Source organism: Neovison vison, chromosome 3 (assembly GCF_020171115.1).
Source record: "Neovison vison isolate M4711 chromosome 3, ASM_NN_V1, whole genome shotgun sequence".
NCBI lineage: Eukaryota > Metazoa > Chordata > Mammalia > Carnivora > Mustelidae > Neogale > Neogale vison.
The window spans coordinates 42,360,282-42,381,645 of record NC_058093.1 but is presented as its reverse complement, the minus strand read 5'-3'; the positions used below and the strand labels follow the sequence as shown (position 1 = coordinate 42,381,645).

Sequence of the window (21,364 nt, the reverse complement as noted above, 5' to 3'; positions counted from 1 at the left end):
GACTATTTCCTCACGGATTAATTGAAGAAAGAGCCATCTACAGGAAACTCCCGCACAGGGCCTGACTCCGAGGAAAAGCCCGATAAATGGGTAAAACCACAGAAATATCCCTATGTGAAGAGGCGGATAGGAGTATCTCAAGTGTGTGTGTGCGCGCACGTCCTCAAATAGTAACTATGATTCTGAGAGATTAGCACCTAAATGTCAAATTACCTGAAACTGAATTTCTCAAGCTCTTAAAATGTTTATAAACAGAAGACAAAGTGAAGGAACCCATGAAGCTCCAGCCCAGAGGAAAAGGAACACCTGGGCCCTCCAACCCTTCCCCGGGACTGGCTGGGCCCCATCCATCAGCTGCAGCCAGGGTTAAGGAGCACAGAAGGTTCCCTGGGCATCTCTCTCTTCCCCTCGCTCTTCCCCACATGAACAGCCCCGAAATCACAGGTGGTTCTAACAAAATACAAGCCAAGTACGTACACTACATAAACCCCAAGAACTCGTTTCTGATGTGCGCCACCCGGAGTCTGCACCCTCTGACAGGGGCCTGAAAGGTGAGCGAAATGGGAAATCTGGGTTTCCCGGTCCAGCACTACAAATGGAAGACATCCATCCAACAGCTGCTGACCAGCACAGAGCCAGGACCCTGAGGGACAGTTCTCTCCTCTTGTGAACATCTTGAACACTGATTTCTGAGACCACAAAGGGAAAAATAAATCCCAACTTCTAAGAGGGGTAATGGGATAGGGGTCATGGGGAGGATCGGGGAATCAGACCAGAGCCGAGGGATGACTGGGTTTACCTACACCCACCGTCCTCACCACTGTTGACTGAGCGATTCTGGTCTTCGGTCCTGGGCCCAGCACTTCTCGTGAATTATTTATATGGATTATATCGGCTCCAGTAACTATTTCCAGTGAAATTCCAACCCAGTGCTTTTATTTCCCATTCACACAAAGGACACATGCAAATATTTGACTCCCCTTCTCAAAGCAACAATTCTCAGGGTAATAAAAAAAAAATACTGGAATGCATCTGCACTTTTTTTTTTTTTTTTAGGATATTCCACTTACTTCTTTGTATCTAAAACCTATTAAAAATTCAAATCCTTCAAAGCGGGCAGCGGAGTAAAATGGGTAAACAGAGGTGGGGTGAGGCTCTCTGAATGAAATGTTAAATGTCAGAGTGAGGGGGTACCACTTGACAGAATTTATGAGTAAGCTGATTACTATTCACAGGCCAGAATTCTTAAAAGCCAGAAATTACTTCTGTCACATATTGTGCACTTGGAACTGCTAAGACGTCTAAGAAGAGAGTATTAATGGAGCTTCCGAATGGTTATACGGTAAGTCGCCCCCTGCAGTGTTCACCTTGGTCAGCCCATCTCCACCTGTCAATTCCCACATTCGTGGGACGTGCTGTCTGGCACCGCGGATGTGGCCATCAGTAAAATGTCACTGGTGACCAGTGGTGCCCAGCCTAGCAGGACAATGTTCGTGCAGGAAGCAGCAGTCAGCTCCCAACCTTGGGAGTCAAGGAAAGGTTTCTTGAAGGAGCCTGAATTAGGTCTTAGGGGCCAAGGACTCTCCTCACCATAACAGCCTGAAAAGGCATCTGGGAAGTCTTTGAACCTATTCTTCCTGAAGACAACCACCCACGTCCATCTCCATCTCCTTCCCTCGCAGGGCGTGAGGTCACTCACTGCCCTGCACTGCTGTAGGCTGGCCCCCAGGCATCCCAGGCCCTCTGTGTAACCCAACCCTGGGTTCTTCCTGTCTCAACACCATCAAATGACAGTCCTAATTCTTTTATGTGAACATTTTCCCATGTTCTCTATTTTTCCTAGGATCTTCCAACTACCGTAACTGCACAGTTCTAACAAGCCAAACCCAGTGGCTCCCTGTCCCCTCGCTGCTGCTTCTCTGATCAACCCTGAAACTGTCCTGTTTGCGCTGGGCTCCCAATGCCCTTCCTCTACACCCCCACCATATGAAGCCTGGCTGCAGGGACACACCCCCTGCCTGTTCTCCCTCCTCCAGCTGCTTCTCTGCTCCCTCTCTTTGGCCTTCATGCCCCATCTTCTTGAGGTGAGCTGGAAGCGTGCTCCCAGACCCCCCCGCCTCATGTTCAAGTCTCCAGGGAGCTCTTCCACACTCGTGGGCTCAAGCCCAAGGAAATGAAGCCTGAGCTGGCCCTCTCAATGGGTTCTCGGTCAGTGAGGCACACGCTGCAGGTGAACAACCCCAGGGACCCCTCCTTCAATTCTGCACCCCAGGGGCCTGGCTTCCCTCTTGCTAGTGTCAGACCTGCTAACAGGACTGGCTCCTGTTTAAGGACACTCCCCCCTTCCCACGTGGCTTGCTGCCTCCCAAGGAGCTCTCACCTTTTACAACAATTTTACTGCTAATTGTGGCAGAGAAAAAATAATCTGAGTTATGTATGCAACCAAGCGCAGACTGACAAAACCCTTAACCAGGGAGCTTCTCCTGTCTTCACTTGGGTGGTCCCAGGAAGCTCCTCTAGACTCCGGTTCTCTGCTTTAACATCAGAGATCAGCTCATCAAACGAACCAAGTAGCGGTCTCTCCAAGGACAGAGCTCCTGGGTTCATCCTGACCCCCCCTTTTTCCATGAAGACCCTTTCTGTTCTAGACCAGCTAGAGCGACCAAGGAGGAACGTATGTGGATCACGAGCCACGCAGATAAAGGGTCAATGGAGTAACATCTCCAGTTGGCACCTGGAAAGATCTGGGCCTCTGCCTGCCTCACCTGGCCCTGAAAACCTTCCCTGGCTCCACAAGGGGAAAGCGGCAACTCCCTCCCAACCTCCAACACAGAGTCTGCCCTGTGTCCCAAACCACACCTCTGGTTTCCTTTCAACAGACACCCTCCCTCAGCATAGAGCAACCTGGATACATAGGAGAATGGATTCTGATGGGGAGGTCTGGGGAACTGTCCAGGTCTAGGCCCTGCCCTCAGAGATCTGCTCTCCCCTGAGGATGATCAGGCGGGCAAAGATGGATTTAAAAACAAAAACAAAAACAAAACAAAAGCCACCTCCCAGGTGATTTCAACATACAGTATGCTTTGAAGCTGACCAAAGCTCGCCACCCAATGACATCTGAATCTTCTCCCTGCCCAGCTGCTGGGCAGACTAGGTCCCTGCAGAAGCCAGGCAACCATGTGGCCCCCTTTGTTAAGGGGGGCTGGCTGGTGGGCTCAGGGCAGTGAAGGGCAAGCTGCAGCTGGCTCTCACTGGCTCACATGGGTGGTTCAACCCGGTAGCTGCCCAGGGGCCACAGCAGTGCTGTTTAGACCACACCACTGAAGCCAGCAGGTGCAACGGTCACGGCTCTTTGTTCCCCTCCTCCGAGCTGGTTTATCAGCAGACCACATGCACAAGGGCCTCGGACACTGACAAGCCAGGGAAGGACACCTGTATTCCCTTCAGGCCCCAAGAGACTAGAGCAAGCTTCCCGGTTCCTAAAAATGGGGCAGGGTTTCCCTGAGTCCCACAGCCTGGGGGAAGGGGAAGGAGAGAGGAGAAGATGAATCACAGGAGTCTGGAACCACAAAAATCCTTCCACAGGAAGTATTCTTTTCAATTTGTTCAGAAGCATTGGGCTAACAGGAACCAGCCAGCCGAGAGTTTCTCCAGAGACTGAGCTTTTAATGAGCAGATAAGAATAATCTCCTGAGTGTGTCATTTATTTCATTGCAAAGTGGAAGGTGGAATCCTTATCTTACACCTACTAGAGAGACTGCCCGGAATCTTTATCTTATTCTCCTGACCTCGGTCTGCCCGGAATACCCTTGCTTCAGGGCACAAGGACAGACTTCACGCGGGCTCCTGTCCATGTTACCCCTCAACGGCAACACCTCAGTCTTCCAATGGAAACAACATGGACCCTGCACAAGACAGGAGAGGGCGCAGATCCCCGGGAATAAAGGTGGCACTGGCTGCCTTCCGCTCAGGCTGCAAACATTTTCCAGGCTTTAAGGATTTCGTCACCTTCAGAGTGCAAGTTCTGTAACTGTGTAAGGAGGCTTCACCCACCTGTCTTCGTGCCCGAGCGCTTTTGATGTCAGCACCTTGGGAGATGTGAATAAGAAGCGCTGGGCTTGGGCAGACACAGGTTCGATTCCCGGCTCCAGCACTCTGGGACCCTTGTGCTGGGACTACGTAAATCCTCACAGCTTCTCTGTATGAGGGAACCCTTCATGATTTTGGTGAGGGTCTTAACATATGCTTGCCAGGCCCGGTGCTTCGTCTCAGCAAATGATACCTCTTTCTAGCCCTAAAATATCCCAAATCTCAACTTAAATTAGGCGAACTCCTTCCTGAGATCCTACTGGCTTACTGATGGGCGGGTCTGAGCAGTCCAACTTGGGGGGGGGGCGGAGAACTGATGCACTCTGTGGGATCCACCCTTCCCCCTTCGAAACACACCGCTCACCCCTTGATTTCTAAAATACCTTCTGAGAGCCCTGGCCTGCAGAAGGCTGAGTATTAACATCTTTCCCTTAAGACACTGGGCCAGATGGCATCAGGTGCTGTTATGTAACTCGCGGATGCCCCCGGGGGCCCACTGAAAAGCAGGCTCAGGCTTCCTGAGAGATCCTCAGTAAGTAGCAGGATAGTTCCCTGGGTGTTTGGGGACTCGGTGAATTATTCTTCTGTCACTCCTCCAGAGGGTGATGGTGGAATGCGGAGCTTCTATTGTGCCAATCCCTGAGAAGGTGGGCAGCCCAGCTCAGACCCCCACACAGGACGGTCCCAGGCTCCCCTCCTGGCCAGGAGCAAAACCGGCCAGAGCACTCTGAGTGAAGTCTCCATAGCTGTTCGGTGACCCTTCCCGGTTCCGGCTTGTCAGGCAGCGACCTCAGGACAAAGAAGTCCGAGTGCCCAGCTCCAGGGCCTTCGGAAATATCCCAGGGGCCTGGCTGGAATTCTCAGGAGAGAAATCACACCGCCATCCAGTACAGGTGCGGGATTTGAAAATAACAAAGCTAAGGAAAACCCACGTGGCTGGCCCAGGGCCCACTTGCTAAAACAGCAGCTGCTAATCAGTCAAAACAGGGCTGATACCCGAAAGAGGGAGCCAGAGAGGTCTGCCCAGAGTCAGGGAGGACAGCAAGGGTCAAACTCCGTGGCTCTTAACCTTGCTCAGGCCAAGGGCTCCACTAAGAATCGGAGGGAAGCCAAGTGGCCTCCTCCCACAAGCAACCTGCTGGGATCGGAAGATTTAAATGCGGGAGGGGCCTCAAGACCCAAGGGCATAAACCCGATTCGCATTAGCATACCTTATCAACAGACGAGAAACCATTAGAATAAGAAAAAGTCTGTTCCAGCAGCCACAGGAAAGCACTTCCAGGCTGCTGGGTAACCAGAAATCAAGTTAGCAAACAACAGCAAAGGAGAAAATCCAGGAAGACTCCCTCTTCCTCCCTCCACCGAGAAAATTAAGAGCATAATACTAACTGGCAGACAGCCCAGTTAAGGACACTTAGCAGCAACTTGTCCAGCCCCCTTTCTGGGTCCTTCTGGAAATCCCCCTGTGTCTGGACTGGGATCAGCCACCAGACCTCAGGAAGATCAAAGTGCCGGTGGGATCAAACAATAAAAAAATGAAAACTATCAAATGACAGAATGAAGCCCCGCAGACCAGCTACGGAGGCTCTTCCAGCAAGGCTCGGTTTTACCGCCCGGGGAACAAAAGGCAACCTGTGTGTGCCTCTCCCCACTGGGGCTTTGCATACCTGAAATTAACAAATGGTGTGAGTCGCTATCCATTGTCGGAAAGGGCCATGGAGTGTGGTGCCTGAGTCCTGGAACAACAGGAAAAAATTAAAGCTCACAGAAGCTTCTCAGGCACCACAGATCTGAGCGGCTCATTGTTCATTTAGTAAACAAGGGAGCCATAAGACAAATCCCTAGGAAGCCAGGTTTGTTCACTTTCCGAGTCCTCCCAGAACTAACTGTTCCCTCCCAGATCAGCATGGCCTTGGCATTCCACAGATGGACAAGCATCGGGCCTGGGCAAGGGGGGACCTGTCCCTTACCCTCTCCAAGTCCACCCATATGCACAAAACAAGGAGGGAGAAGGCCAACTGGGGAGTGCGTCTCCTTCTAAGCACCCCCCGCCCCCGCCACCCTCATTGGACAGAATGCATAGAGCCCAGAACCAGGAACGTTCTCCAGGCTTCACCGGACATTCCTGGAGTCTGTTTCCTGGTCAGGAGGGCCAGGTGGAAGGTACACTGTTTCACTGGATGATGACAGCAACGTGAACAGCAAAATGCTCCCTAGCCCCTTAAAGTACAGTCGCTGTCCATCCAAGGATGTCAAAACGCTTCACAAACCACCCATTAATTTTTATGGTGGCCTGAGAAGCAGATTGAGAATCATTACCTTCATTTTTACAAGGCAAGGAACCCAAACCACAGGGGAAGGCGGAGAACAACCAGGCCAATGCAGTCTCACCCAACGTTCTAGGCTGATGCTCCCTTCTCTCTCCTCCTCTGGCCCACAGAAGGGGAGCCAGCTCAGAAGGGAGGCAGGCCACTAAAGATAAACTTAGGTGTTCAGAGACCACTACCCTTGAAAGGTTGCGGAGAGGAGAGCTGTGTAAAGGGATTATTTTGATTCAGGTAAGAGAAGCCCCAATTGCAACTTACTCATTAAATCGGCAATTTAATCGGGTCACATTCTTGTGACCCCAAGAATGTAAATATTAAAGGCGGGTAGGAACAGTGGGGTCACGGATGTCTTCTGTCTTACTGTTTATATTTCTTTTTGTTACCACGTTTTCTCCCCAAAGCATATACTGTTTCTGTGATCAAAACAAAAGTTATACGAACTTATTACTGATAAAGAACACACTACAAATCTGCTGCACTAACTCGCCAAGAATGAGCACGAATAAAATCCAGCCCGGAGTCCCCTCTCGAAATCTCACTGCTGGGGAGGATCCGCAAGCCAGTCAGCACGTAGAGGGCCCGCGGCTCTCGCGCCGCCCAGCACCCCGCGGAAGGGCCAGCGTCGGCCTGGTCCCCTGGCTGCAGGAGCGGCCGCGGGCCAGGAGCCGCCCGCACTCTCGGGCACCACCAATCCGCAGCGCGGAGCAGGCTTCCCGGGAAACATCACTTAGAGAACAACGTGCCTCTCCTCCAGCCGTCCCCACCCGCCGGCAGCCCGCGCTGTCAGCTCGCAACTGCTCGCTCCCCGGACGCCCAGCCACAACCCGGGATTTGTATTTCCATCCTAGAACCAGGCATCTCCGAAGTTGAAATATGCATTGTCACCAACAAGTTTAACCCGGGACCGCACGCCCCCCTCTCCTCCCCAGAACCGCGCGAGGGGGCGCCCCGGGGACGCGTGCGGTCGCAGCGCCGGGCTACCCCGCAGGGCCTGCCCAGGAGGCGCCAGGGCCGGGGGAAGGGGCTCCGCGGGCGCACGCGGGGGCTCCGACAGCGGCTCGGCGCTTGGAACCCCGGCCCGCCCGTCTGCGCCCGGGTAACCCAGGCTCCCGGGCGGCAGCAAGGGGAGAGACGCTTCCCGAAGCCACCCGGCGCCAGCCGTGCTGGAGCACCCGGACCCCGAACTCAGGCGGCGGGGGAACGATCGGCGCCCACAAGGGGTGCGAGCCCGCCGAGCCCCGGCAGGCTCTGTGAGAGCGAGGCCGGGCACTGGGCGGGAGCTGCCCGCAGGGGACCGCCGGACCGCCGCCTGCCTACCTGGCTCGCATTGCGTCCCCGCCGGCTCCTGCGGCTCTCCTCACGGTCTGGGAGCTCAGCCCGGCCGGGGGCGCGCGCGGCTCCGCGGGAATCTCCGCGCGAATATCCGCGCGGCGACGGCGAGCGGCCGGGACCGCCGAGAGTGCCCCGAGCGCTCGGCCCGCGCCTGAGCGGGCGGAGGGTGGTCCCCGCGCCGGGGCGGGGCTGCGGGGGCGGGGGCGCGGCGCGCGAGGCGGGGCGGGCGAGAGCGGGGGGGGGGGGGGGGGGGGCAGGAGGGAGGGCAGGGGTGGTCTCCGCGGGGGGTGGAGCCTGGGGGCAGGGCGGAGCCTGAGGCGAGGCCCCTAGCGAGACAGGGGACTGGGAGAAAGGGAGACGAGGAAGGGGACACAAGCTCAGGCCTCCCGAGGCGGATCGGGCGGGGGCGGGACAAACGCGGAGGGGGCGTGGCCGATCTGGGGCGGCCCAGAGGCAGGGGCGGGGTGCGGATGAGTTGGGGGGATCTTGGGGGTTGGAGGGGGGGGAAGGCCGAGGCCGAAGGGGGCGGAGTTTAGCCAAGGAGGAGGCTAGGCTGGGGCGGGGTGGGAATAATTAGGGGCAGTGCTAAGGAGGGACGGGGCTTAGCTGAGGCCGCCGAAAGGCCGGGAGGGGGAAAATGTGGGTAATTAAGGGGCGGGCCGAGCCCTTGTAGCCCGGAGGCTGGGGGCGGGGGCGAGCGCCAAGGGGGCGGAGTCGGGCCGGGGCCCCCCGGATCCCGGGGCGGGGTGTGGTTTGCTGGGGCGAGGCGGAGGCGGGGCCGGGGGGAGCCGGCCCGGGAACGAGCTCGCTGGCAGGGGGTGGCGCCGCGTCTCCCGCAGCCCGCGCTGGCACCCCGCTTCGGTGCCTCCTAGTCTTCCTCCTCCGGGCGCCAGCCGGGGAATGGGGTCCACGGCTGGGGGGCGCCCCCCCCCCGGGGTCGTGGGCCCTGGAACCAAGCAGATCTAGATAAGGCAGCTTCATCGTTACCTTTTGGTCGCGCTCCAGTGCTCCTTGCACCCCCCATCCTCCCACTCGTTCTCGGAGAGCCCCACGCGGGGATCCCTGGGTGAGGTACGGCTCTGCGGGCGTGGGCCGGGACTCGGAGGGTGGTCCCTAATGCTGAGAATTCGGCTTCTCACACACGGTGGGGGGCAAGCGCGAAGTTGTAAAGTAAGTCGAGAAGAAAGGCAGTCACATAGAACATTACAAAGGAGAACTTCCGGCTGAGCAGAGTGCTGAGGAATACACAGTATCATAACCATTTATACTTGGTCTAGCTTGTGTCCCCATGTCTGGCACCTGAGAAGCGCTCAATAAATGCTCAGTAAACTGAACCACCACCAACTGTGTGGCAAGCACTTTCCATGGAATGACACAATCCCCCCAAAATCCCGTACTTGGCTGCTCTTTTTAGTCCGTCTCACGCGTGAGTGGACTGAAGCTCCGAGGGTTGATTTGACAGTGAGAAAGTAGTACAACCAGAATTTGACCTGAGGTCACTCTGGAGGTTAGGCGCTAACTACCTGGGGGACTGCCAGCTGTCTTCCTGCAAGACTGGAGTCCCCTGCAGGACTGAAGGCCCCCTACAATGCAGAAAGGAGGAAGCACAGGTCTTCCCTGGGACAAAAGCTCTCATATCCTCATCCAGGTCCAGACCTAGACATCTCGGGAGGCATTTCTCATCATTACCTTACTCTCATTTTATAGGTGACTTTAGACCTTATGTTTTCATGATCTCATGGGGCACATGAACCTAAATTCAATCCCTGGAATTTCTGGATCCCAAGTCTTTGCTGCTCCCTCTGTCTTGGAGATCTCCCAATACCTAAGGAATCTGTTTTTCTTGATCTGCTGTCTATGTTGCAGAAGGATTCACTGGAGGACAGAGATGTGGTTCAAGAAGGTTGGAGATCAGGGGCTCTGATTTGGGTGTGGGCAACTGAATTCCTGAAAATGGATACAGTTACCCTTAAAATGTATGCCGCAGGCTTTGAAAGGAGCCTCAGAGAGGAAGAGGGCATCCAGGCGGCATGGTGGGGGCCCAGGGAGTTCTCAGTGGTCTAGGGACGTGCAGGGAGCACTGACCCAGGAGCGAGCCTACTGGGTTCTGATCTCTGGTGAGTTATTTTACCTCTCTGTGACTCAGTTTCCTATACGAGTATGAAAATTCAATGCCGGCCTGTGGAGTGTTTAGCAGATTAGCACAGATTAGCATTCAATGCCTGGCACAGATCAGCATTCAATAAATTTCAGCTGCTATTCCAAATAACATCCTTGCTGTGTAAAAAATGTCTGTGATGCATAAGAAAAGACAAACCAGTAGAAAATTAGGAAATAAACAAAAGGTATGAAAAGACAATGCCCAGAGGCCCCACAAATGGTCCAACAGCCATGCTGATACAGGGAGGAAAAGCAACACATAAGGATAAATCAAATAAGAAAGCCAGAGTCCCGTCTGGGAGAAGCTGAGCTCATTGAGCGGTAAGGAAGAGACAATAAAATCACAAATAGCAAAGTACTGTGGACATGCAGGATACCACGCGAAAAAAATAAAACGCTCACTCATTTTGCTTGGGGGCACGCAGAGAGCCTGCCTGATGGTGTCCGTAGTTGTACCAAAGGGACTTGGCTTTTACGATGCCATCAGCATCTTTACATCCTAGGAGAGGCATTCCCAGAGGTCAGAATGTCTAAAGACAGTGGCGGAAGAAACGAGAGCATACTGTGTATTCTTTTACCACCATGGCTTGAATGCACTTGAGCCTGGTAGGAGCTAAGTGACAACGTGACACGATTAGGCGGAGGTTCGTGTGTGGACCCTTTCGCCTTTCCTGGCTCTGGAAGTCAAGGAGATCTCAAGATACTGCTTCCAGTTGAGTATATGCTTTGTCGTTCCACCAGTTTTTCTTACTTGCCCTTCCAAAGACAAAAGGGGAAAAAAAGGTAAGATATTCCTAATGTTCAGTTACTCAGTAAGCATTTCTAGTGGGAACACATACAGCAAAATCAATAATGTTTTAGGTGTGGAACCAACGCACGTTTGTTTCAAAGGATACAAACGATCAGAGATAGGTGTAGTGTAACAAGTGGACATCGATCCCCAATTTCGTACCCTCTCCCAAGAGTCCACGGTCATGTGTGAATGTGTGTACATACCCCATATCTGTAGACACCTGCTCAAAGACATTGAGAATGGGGGCAGTGCTTGCTAGCAAGGACTGAGTGAGATAATGTGTGCAGATAGACCATCTATGAACATATGCTACCGTCATTATTACTAACACACACACACACACACTTGCAACTTGTGCTTTGAGTCACTTAAAACCCGAGAGAACGATCCTAGTTTTGCATCAGCTATACATAGAAATATCTTTTTTCAAGACTCCTTGATAAATAGTTACCAAGGGGGCGACCATGTTGCTCTGAGGCGGAAGGGTTGATGAGATGGTCCGAGAACGTGAACTTCAGGCTTCAGACCTGCCAGGTTTCTCCCTGAGCATGGGCTCCTTAAAAAGGGCATACAGAGAAAATGCCGTCCTAGGAGGTCTCTTGTGGGTTGGAAAGTAAAATACGCATGTGGGTTAGAGGAAGGGTGTGGGGTGGGTTTGGAACATGCACATCTTTTATTTCGATGAGCAATAGGTTAAACTTAATCCACCCCAACTGCCACAACCAAAGATTCATGCTAGGGGCTTCTCAAATAACACCTACTGTGTGCCAGGCCCTGAGAATCAGAGGCTGAGAGAGCCAGAATCAGCTCCACTGTCTTGGTGCCGAGAGCCCAGCGGTGATTTGAGACTGGAGAGGGGCCAGCCTGCTGGTGGCACATGCTCTCAAGGCAAGCGCCAGGGGCTGAGAAAGGAGACACCTGCCTTAGGGATGACAGCCAGACAGGGCCCTCTCAGGAGAGATGACATCAGACCCAAAGTGAAAGAAGCCAGGGAGGGGCAGGCCAGGCAGAGAGAAGAGCACATGTGAAGACTTCGAGGCCAGAAAAAGCTTTTCACGTTTAGGAAACTGAAATGCCACCCTGTGTGGCTGGGGTGAAAAAGAGAGGTGAAGAATGGGGACAGGTGAGGACGGACAGATGGCGGGGGCTGGACCCCCCGAAGCGCATCGCCTATGTAGGAGTGTGGGGTGCTCAGATGCTGCTCTTTCCTCTGCCCCTCCTGCGGCAGCTCAGAGAAAGTTGCTTTGCCAAGAATTCAAGCAGGCACTAGCTTTTTAAGAGAGTGTCTGTTGTCAAAAAATGTTGGGTGACCCGCTTGCCATTCTGGGAAGCCTCCACCCTTGCAGCCCCAAGATGCTGTAATACTGAGCCCTCCATCTTGCTGTTGTCCTTAATTACTCCAAACACACAGGGGCATAACTAGGGCAGCAAGGGAGCACACGATTCTCTCGCACAGAATCCAGAAGGGATGCAGACAAAACAGTCGGCTGAGGGGAGTTCTGTGACTTTCTTTGGGAAACTTCTAGAAATACTTCTTAATGAATATTCATTTTCTCACTCATTTTTATTCAGTTACTTATTTAACAGCTATGTCTAGAATGCTTACTGTACATCAGGTGGTGTGCTAGACGCTGGGGATAAGACGAGGAGTACATTCTCGATCCTTCTATCTAAGAAGCGCACAGCTGGGGAACGAGCAATTAGGCTATAGAGTGGTTCAAGGGCAAATGTGTGCCAGGATAGCCACCTGCCCCAGCCTAGATGCAAGTGGGGCTGGGCATCCTCATGGCTGGGGTGGCAAAGGTTGAGTTTGTAATAGTTACAGGGGAGAAATGGGAGGGGGACAGCATCCAGGCAGAGTCTGCCAGTACCAAGCTTGGAGGCTGGAGGGGCCGTGGGCAAGGAGGGAGCAGCATGTGGCATGGGGCAGGAAGTGTGTGTGGACACACAGTCTAGCTCTAAGGCCGGGGAGTCCTCCGGGGTCCAGGACCCCAACTGCACAAGGCCAGGCCTCCCCACGGGGAGTATTTCAATGTCAAACTGTGAGAACTTAATAAAAGTGCTCAGTCAGTTTGGGAACAGAAGAGAGACATGACAGTTTTGCAACCCATGGCCAATTTTGTGAGTAGAAAATAGCATAAACAGCAGAAAAGTCTGCCTGGAGGTCTGAGATTTACCTGGATCTCTTCGGCGGTGTGCACATGGCTTTTCCACAGGGTCCTTTCTTCTCTTTTATTTTTATATATTTTTTAAGAATTTATTTATTTATTTGTCAGAGAGAGAGAGAGCACAAGCAGGGGGAGTGGCAGAGGGAGAAGCAGGCTCCCCACTGAGCAGGGAACCCGATGCAGGCCTCTATCCCAAGACACCAGGATCATGACTTGAGTCGAAGTCAGACGCTTAACTGACTGAGCCACCCTGGCATCCTGCTTCCTTCCTCTCTTACGGTTCTGTGTGATGATAAACTTTCTTCGTCTTTCTATCATCTTAGTCACATTTTTGTCTTCATTGCCCTTTCCTGGGACTTGAGATTACCATTTCAATAGCACACTTTTCACTGGGCCTAGATAAAGTTCTGGTCAGCGTGTGGTCTTTAACCAAAAGTTAACAATAAGCATTTGAATTGCTGGCTTCCTGTGTGTGTTTGGATTATCTTGTCTGCCATCTGAATCCCCTCATTCCTTGATGTGATCCAGTTTTCCTCTGGGGAGTCATGACCCCATCCCCAACTTCAGGCGCTGCCAATCTGAACCTCCAAAACTTAGGGATGGACACGTGACTCAGGTCAGCCAATGGGACTTCAGGATTTTTCTGGAAGCATCATGGGTGGGAAGCCACGTGGAGACATGGTGGCCTTTTGCTATTGCCAGGAGAGGGTCCAGCTGAGCTCATCGAAGGGAGGGAAGAATTTGGGCTAGAGAGGGACACATTCTGGCAGCATCATTGGAAGCCCTGGAATATAGAAGTTTCGATTTATAGTCCCTGGCAGGGACCTTGCACCTCGTACCATCTCTGGGCAACTGTACTCAAGCCCCAAAGCCACTCACTGAGCTGGGCCTAACCCTCATCACCTCACTTCAGAGTTGGAACTATTTTAAGAGTCCCCAGGACTTGTTTCCACCAGACATGGAAAGACACACAGCCACAGAAGTGACTGTCATGAAGGAAGAAGTGTCTCCCTAGAGACAGGAGGCCTGGGGTGCGGGGCCGCACCAGGGTAAGCTGGGAGGCAGAGTGAGTAGGGAGGTGAATGTCAGCAATGGGAAAGAAGGGGCAAGGCAGGGCAAGCCGGCTTGGGTTCCACCATTTTGAATAATTGCAGCAGGCTCTTGAGCAGGCAGCTGTCACTAGCTATGCGGTACCTGGCCGTGGGGTCATTCGGGCCACCAGACAGTGGCTCAGAGTGAAATGTCCAGTCAAGGATGGGGATGAGCTCTGGGTTGACTGAAAAACATACTTGCAGGCCAGTGGTTCACTGCCTGGAGGATGTAAATGTCCAAGTATCAGAGTCCAGAAAATAAAAAAAGTGGTTAATACAGAAACCAAGGCTCAGAGAATTTGAATGGCTCTGATGAGACCACAGATAGAAGCCAGCTGTAGGTCAGCCTCAATCCAAGATCTGAGCTGCTGGCCACTGCTCAGTGCCTGGAGACCCATGTCTCTCGTCCACTTGGCATCAAGGGAGGTCATGCCTGGTGTGACTCAAAGACAGTCCTGGTCTTTACCTTGTGATTCATTCTTTTCTGGCTGCCAGCAGACCTCACTGCTTATCTGAAAGCAGACAGTTCCATCCCAGAGATGAATCCAGAAGCTGTCAGGCAGACCTTCTGCTCTGGTCTGGAGTGCAACAAGCATTGGCTAGACCATGACACAGGAGGAGCGGATGGTGTTGGGAGGTCACCTGCTCTGGGCTTGGCCTTGGGATCATTCCTCTCCAGGTGCCTCCCTTCATTCAATGTATTGAATTGGCCTCCTGTCATTCAATGTATCAGCCAGAGGGTCTCCAGGTGCCCTCCTAGGACAAGGTCACAGTAGGGTTCAGGAAGGTCAGAGGATAGGGGGCCATTGGCCCTCAGACTTAACCTTGCTCCCCCTCTAGCTCCCTAAGGGTACACTTGGTACACCTGGCAAGAGGGTCCATGGGGCCACCTTGTTTTCCTGTCTGAGCTCCGGAATCCGAACTCGCATTGACTAAGGAAAGGGGGGCCTTCTGTTTCTGGAGTCTAATATGTGAGGGTTTCTTTGAGACAGCAACGAAAGCCCTTCTTCTCAAAGTATGAAGCATATTAAAAACATATAGCCATATACTGTGCAGTAAGCCAAAGCCACCCAGCCCTCATATGTGATTTCGAGTTCCCGTTCCTCCTCATGGAGGGGCCATGTGCAGATGTCAACCCCGGGATGCTTCCTGGTCCCTTGTAGTCCTAATCTATGTCATCTGCACGAGCACCCCCAACCAGGTCCTTGTCACTGCCTCTTTCAGACGGGGACTTGCAGGCCAGTGTGACTGGCGCTCTGTTGATGCTCTTGCTTAAACCGTAGACTTTGAGTTCCGAGACTCTATCAGCTGTTACCACGAGAAGCTCTTCCTGACACCGACTCTGCGCCATGCCTTGCAGACGGGACCATCCAGGCTGCGTGTGGGGGCTCTCTGACCCCCTCGCCTTTGCATCTAGCTTCTCGAGCAGCTGCAGAAAGAGTCCGTCAAAGGCAGAGACTGTCTCCATCACCTTAGGATCCAGAACGTGCTTCCAGAGCAGCACCTTCCCCGGGGAAACACTGAGTCAGATTTAGCGAACAGTTCTTGAGCACTTCTCAATTTAACCTAAGCCAGATGTGAGGCTAAAGACTTTATCTCATATTATTTTCATTTTTACCGAAATCATTCTGAACGATGAATTAGGTTTGCTTGAGATCACGTGTAGCTGGAAAGTGGCATACCATGTCCTTCCCAGCAAGTCTTGCCGCTGCTACTGCTTACTAACAAGGAAGGCTTATGTAATCCTATGGGGGCCCTCTGCCTTTCTGAATAGCTCACTCTTCTTCGCTCAGCTTGAGTCAAATCAGCCAGTGGACCAGATCGTCTCTGAAGTCCCCACAAGCCCCAAGACTCCGTTACGGACTGAACTACATGCCCCACCCCCAAAGTAGTAAAGATTATTGGGGCAGAAGCTAAAGTTTGGCTGCCAAGTGAAGGGTCTCCGTTTCAGCCTGGCTGTCTTAGTGGATCGCACCTCCCTCTGAGGGATGGAGAGTCCCAGAGGTTCTGGAGGGAATGGAGGTCAAGTTTGGACATGTCACATCTCAGATGCCTTCACTGTGGGTCTGCTGCTTCACTGAGATGTACAGGCTGAAGTTGTACATATGGAGTCATTTGGATAAAGGACTTAGCTGAACCCTGGCTGAAGAGGGCTGAGCCTCCTCTATGAAATATACAGAGAGAGAAGACATGAAAGCAGCCTGGAGAATGCTGGCGTTCTTTCTTTTGTTTGCTGGGGTCTTTGTCACTTACGCCCTGGCACCTTGACTTTCATGGTCCCTCTGGTCTAGTAGGCGCCTGCCTCGGCATCTTTGGACCTGCTATTCTATCAAACCCGTGCCCCTGCCTCAGGTCCTCACATTGTCCCATCTCTGACCAACTGTGTCCTGGGAGAGGTCTTCTCTGATCACCTTTCTCCCTTCGGAGACCTCCTCAAGCATTGCCCCTGACCAACTCTGCCTTGCTTTCTTTTGCTGCCAAGCACACGTAGCCCGTAGATATCAGATTACATATTTATCCCTTACTTTGTTATCACTCATTTCTTGCTCTTCCTCCCTCCTCTCGCCCCATACTGGATCTTAAGTTCCTCAAGAAGAGAGGCTTTTGTCATAGCTTTATCCATCAGCCAATAGCTGATATTCCACTGCTGTTTGCTGAGTGAATAAATGAGTATCCTAAGAGGGTTGGAAGCCAAGACTGTTAAGGGACAGTAAAGAAACAGGAAGGAAGTCAGGGTGGATAGGATCCTTTCAAGGTGGGTGGAGAAAAGATTTCAAGCATTAGAGTGGGTCAGCAGGGTCAGGTGTCCCCAAGATGGCTCAAAAGATAAACGCAGGAGTACGTCCATTGGCTTGGCTGTAGAAAAATGGATCTCGTGGGGATGGGGCAGTGGGGCAGAGGGCAGACCGCAGTGACTGGTCACAGCGTGGATGACCAGCGTTCAAGACTTTCTCAAGAAATTGGCTGTGAATGTGTGAAGACAAAGAGGACAATAACAAGAGGGTGACCAGTTTTTTTTGTTTTTTCCAACTTGCTGTATGATGGTTTGGGGTATGACATTCAGCTAAATGAGGGTACACAGTCTGAAAGGGAGTCTGGAGAGGATCATTCCAGAGCAGGAGGCCTTCGTGATGGGGGCAAGAGCCAAGGTGTGGCCATGAAGGCGGGGTGATGGGGCTACCACAGAGGCTCTGCCTCTCTTTTTCTCTTCAGTACTTAGCCTCAGTACTCGTCCGTCTGAGGTCAAGTCTGGATGAGATTCCCTTCCTGCCTCTTCCCTTCCACTGCTCCTAGTTCCCATTAAGGGGTGTTCTGAGAAAATGTGCTTTAGGAAATACCTGTTTTCTGCTAGGGAGAGTGCTGATAGAAGCAAATAGGAGGACCACAGCCCACTGTCCAATAGAGGAGGACGTAAATGTATGTTTGTGTCTTCCCAAAATTTGTACATTGAAATGCTAACCTTTCCCCGAGGTGTGATGGTGTTTGGAGGCGGGGTCTTTGGGAGGTATTAGGTCATCAGGGTGGGATCCTTCTGCTGGGATTAGTGCCTGAGCAGGAGACCCTGAGAGCTCCCTTGTCTCTTGGCTCCCCATCATGTGAGGACATGGGGGGTGGAGAGGCAGGGGCAGGCTGCAAACCTGGGCGAGGACTCCCACCAGAGTGGACCTAGGGGCAATCTGGGACTCCTGGTCCCCTGGAACTGTAGGAGGTCATTGTCTATGGTGTGTGTGGTGGCCACTGAGCTGACCAGAAGGAAGAGAGAGAAAGAACATTGGCAGGGACAGCTCTAAGGATTATGGACAATAACATTTCAGAGACAAGAGTCCAGAATGGACATGAACCAAAGCCCATAATGAAAAAAATAGGGGATTCAAATATATATCGCCCTCGACTAGCCCTCAAAATTGAGGAAAGTCATGAGGCCACCTTCCCATGGCTGGGAAGAGCAGGCAGTGAGCAGAGTTAAACACACTGAGATAAAATTTGGCCTTTCTAAAAACAAACCCACTGTCTCCCTCTGAGGATATCACAATAACTGCTTTCTTGCTGACTTCAAGGGTTGGTTTCCCTTACGGTTAAGAATGTATTTTAAAATCCACGATATAACAGTTGGTGGACTTAAAAGGCTATTTGGCCTACAGTCACGAAGAAGTCTTCTATAGGGCGACAGAAAAAAGGGAGAAACCCCCATCCAAACAAAGTAGAAGAGAAGGCAGCCAGTCAGAAAACACACAAAAGAGCAAAAAACAAGATGCAGAAACATCACTGGACAGAAATGATGACGATGAATACAAGTGGGTTTATTCTTCAAGTAAAAGGGAAAAATCTGATAAAAAAAAAAATAACTTCTAGTGATTCGCTCCTCACGAAGGGCAGGCCTAAAACATGGCGAGAAGGGGATGAGCAGAGGCAAACAGGCAGCAGTTGGAGAGAACGGGAAAGGGAGGCAGAGTGTGTTAATGTCATAGTCATCGTTGCAAGTGAAAAGCATCCCCCGGTGGGGGGTGGCGGGGGGGTGGATACAGAGGTCAGCTCATGTGGGTGCAAGAAGCATACACACTGTACCACCGGTAAGGAAGGGGGTGCTCACCTGTCATCTGTGCGCTGACCATTCCCAACTTACACTCCAGGTTGGGTCTATCCTTTCGTGTCTGTAACCCATTCCTGCCTGACCCGAGTACCTGCCAGCTGGCTGACCATCCCAGTTGACCCAGGACCTCATGGTTTCCTGGGACTTCTGGTACTAGACTGGGACAGTCCAAGGCACATCAGGAAAATTGGTCCGCCAGAGTCCCTCTGTCATGGAGAAGGAACACGCCCGGTGGAACAAAAGAACACATGAATGACGATATCAGTCAGGAATGTTCCTGAATACACAAGGCAACTTCCCAAAATTTGCTCCTTTAAATACTTTTTTAAAAGCAGTATAAAGAGGCACCTGGGCAGCTCAGTGGGTTAAAGCCTCTGCCTTTGGCTCAGGTCATGATCCCAGGGTCCTCAGATCAAGCCCCATATCAGGCTCTCTGCTCAGCGGGGAGCCTGCTTCCCTTCCTCTCTCTCTGCCTGCCTCTCTGCCTACTTGTGATCTTTGTCAAATAAATAAATAAAGTCTTAAATAAAATAAAATAAAATCAGTATAAAATGACAAAACACAACTGCATTTGTGTGTGTGTGTGTGTGTGTGTGTGTGTTCCATTTGACTATCTTCTATGGAGATCATTCTGGAACATCTCCACTCCTCCCAACCCTCCTGCTCCCTTTCAATTTGTTGGTATCCCTTTGTTTTGCCTCCCAAAAGTGTAACTTTGCATACATTTTAGTTTCCTAAGATTTTGGATTTCTTCAACTTTGTTAAGAAAGTTTGGAATCCCCAAATAAAGAATGAAAATAGACTCACCATTTATTACTAACCCAAGAGGTGTTTCCTTTTTCTGGAAGAACTTCTTGTCTTGGTATCATTTACAGAAACACTTCCATTTCCCTAAATATTTATTAATGGAGTATTTTTTATCACCAAACATGCCTTCTAAATATTTACATTTCAGGAACCCTCTTGCAAAGTTAAGTTTACAAAACTGCCAGGAGAAAGTGAGGGCAACATCACTTCACAGGCCTGGAGTGGTTTTAACAACAGCAGGGAAGGCCTGCTTGGCCATTGGCATCCCCACGATTTTACTGGAAGATTTGGTTCTGTCATGTTTTGTGCAGTGGTTCTCACGTGGAGAAATGCTTACCCAATGCATGGGACCATCTGCAGGAGGGGTCTCCTCCGAGGCCCACGGAGAAAAGTGGCACCCGAAAATCACGGATGGAGATTCCTATTTTTGGATCACAGCTGCGGCGGACGGACACCACGCAGTGCACCTGCGCTAGGCGTTGGGACGCACACCTGGCATGCACACGTGGAGGGGGTGGGGAAGGCCCTCTGGTCCTTGCTGTTTCTCCAGAACTTCTTCCATTCTAATTGTCCACCTTTGTCCCCATACTGGCCAAACAACACACCTTGTCTGACTTCATGTCATCTCTTAGATTTTAAAGGACCATTTGCAACTTTTAACATTTAGTCTATTTGCTGACTGCGTGTAGCAGGTGTACTACGAATTTTTGGCGTGAAAGTTGTGACCTTCCATAACTGGTGCCGTCAGCACGCTACTTGGTAAGAGAGACTGGGGTTCTCTTAAGCCTGTCTACACCCAAGTCTCTGAGGCTTTGCCCTAAAGTTCTGTGGATGCAATTGCCTGTGAAATGAATTTTGTTCTTGCTTTTTCTTTGGAGTGTTTACTTCAAATGGTGGGGGTTGTTTTATTCTATCCCCTATGTTAGCTCTTTTCATGGGGGGCGGGGTGTTGCAACCCACGGGGGTCTCATACGCATTTGGTTTACTACCAATACGTAAAGGACCAAAGCTGGCTAATGATTTACTTCCAAATAAATTAGAGCTGCCACCTCCAAGACGACAGCCTCCTTCCCTGACATCCGTTTTGCTTGGTTGGAAAAGAAAAGAAGCATTGGAGCGACAGCCTGCAAGCAGTGGCTCGTTCTTTGTCCTGCAAAGCCCTTGAGCTGTGTCACGTCTGTGAGCATCTTCTGGTCAAGGGTAACTTGGGGAGTTACAGCTGGAGAAGGCTTGCCTTCTGTCACCTGTTTGCCAACAATGCTTCCAGCTCTTTCTTTTCTCCCTGAGGGGAGAGAGGCACTTCTGGCAAAAGCACCTGATGGTCTGAGCCGGATGTGGAAACCTTCCGGCAGAGCTATGGAGGTAGTTTATTATATAAGGTTCATGCTTGTGTAATCGTTTTGATGTACTTTATAAAACTAAATTATTTGTGCTAATGGAGGAGGTAATGAGAAGATAATGCATGATGGGCACAAAATCTAATGGTCTTTACCTTCAGGGTTAGAGTGTGTCTCCAACCAATCGTCCTGCCTGGTTGTATTTTCTTAGGTGGGAATTAACGCTGAGTGCACATTCCTCTTGTGCTGAGCCGGCCCGGGCTAGTCACAGGAAGCCGTTCCAAGGTGGTTAGAGAAGAAAAACTGGAACCTAATATTTACACTAGAAATCTACAAATTGGATCATCTCCATTCCGTGAGTTGAGTGTTGGTTTAAAAACCGATGAACAGAAACCAATACTGTGTCCAAGTACGGAAATAGCATAATTTATCAAAGTCCCAACGATGACGGGTAATCACCCGAATTGTGCGAAATTGACCACTTAATGTCTTGGTCCTAATTACTCATTCTCTGAAAACTATGTTTCCTAGATGTCTGGGGGAGTTGTTCTAAAACTCGATATTCTTCAAGTAACACTTTTGTCTTTAAAGTCATCTGGAGATTTTTCTTGAGCTGTGTCGTATGCCATCCACCCAAATACTACTTTGAGCTGTTACTCAGAAACTTAA

At 51.4% G+C, this 21,364-nt stretch overlaps 1 protein-coding gene across 1 annotated transcript in view; it reads right to left on the bottom strand.

The window, feature by feature from the left end:
- The window catches only part of SH3BP4 (SH3 domain binding protein 4), an 83,184-nt gene extending 75,279 nt beyond the window's left edge, over positions 1–7,905 (bottom strand). Inside the window, exon 1 of the mRNA XM_044241898.1 lies at positions 7,734–7,905. The gene's annotated coding sequence lies outside the window, so the exon portion shown is untranslated. The remainder of the gene's footprint in view (positions 1–7,733) is intronic.
- Between the last annotated feature and the right edge of the window lie 13,459 nt (positions 7,906–21,364).